Consider the following 1177-nt stretch of genomic DNA (forward strand, 5'->3'; position numbering starts at 1 on the left):
TTTTCTCAGGCTTTACTTTTTAAGGGAGGGAAGGCTGTGGGGGAGGGGCAGAGGGAGCTTAAGAAAGAGATTCTCCAGCAGACACCTTGTGGAGCACAGAGCCAACACGGGGCTGGATCTCACCACCCTGAGATCGTGACCCGGGCAGAAATCGAGAGCCAAGCGCTCAACTGACTGCACCACCCAGGCACCCCTGTGGCTTTTTATTTTTTAAAATACCTGTGTAGTAAATATGTTTTTTCCAGCTCTACCCTCGTATTCCCATTTGCTAATCTAAAACAAGCTGTTTCCTAAGCCTCCGCCCAGAACACTAATCCCATAAGGTTTTACACAAAAGTTGATCCGCCTCCCATCCTGTCGACCAGAATTCGGGAAGCAGCCATATTAGAGGGTCTCCAGCCTGTAGAACGTCTGCGGTGCTGGCCTGGGTTGTTTCCCAAACTTACTTGGGCAGGGAACCCTTTGCTCTGAACACTTTGTAATCTTAGAACACATTTAAGGAAACGGTGACATTACTTTTCTGTGTTCGGTTCCCAGCCACTTCCTTGGCTTGCCAGAAGCTCACTAAGTTATGTGTGTCCCCCAGACAAGGAGGATCTCCACCTTCTGGGAAGTGGGAGGCCTGGAGTGTCACCGGGTCCAACAACATGAATTCACGGTGACTCTTGCAAACTGGGATTACATTCTCTGCTTCCTTTTTGGTTTTTCTATTGGCTCTGATCAATAAATTCATTTTATTTGTGAGTGCATTTACAGCTCCTGATCTGAAGGGTCTGTGTGTGGCAGGGGAGGCCAGACCGCCCTCCACTTTGGAGGCACACGGAGCCTGAAAACATTCGGCAGTCCCAGGCCTCCAGGAGAAGTGTCCTAGAATTGGGGTCAGCACTGTGTTCCACCCGAGGCCAGGTGGCCTGGCGATCTGGGTCCAGCTGCTCTCATCTGTACCCCGTCCCTGCTGTAAGAGCGAGCGCTTCTCAAGGTCTGTGATCAGTGCGATGCTGATAGAACAGAGGGTCAGCGGAAAGGCAAAGGAGGGTCTGTGGACAGCCACCTGCCTTGTCTGGGTTTCCTGGCGCCCAGATCTGCAGGGGCGTGTGGGGCAGAGATGCACAGGGTCCACTGGCCCCAGTCTCGGCGTGCCACAAAGGCTTTGTGAACAGACCCGGGCACCAGAGTC

The sequence above is a fragment of the Lutra lutra genome, chromosome 16 (genome assembly GCF_902655055.1).
Source record: "Lutra lutra chromosome 16, mLutLut1.2, whole genome shotgun sequence".
Classification (NCBI taxonomy): Eukaryota; Metazoa; Chordata; class Mammalia; order Carnivora; family Mustelidae; genus Lutra; species Lutra lutra.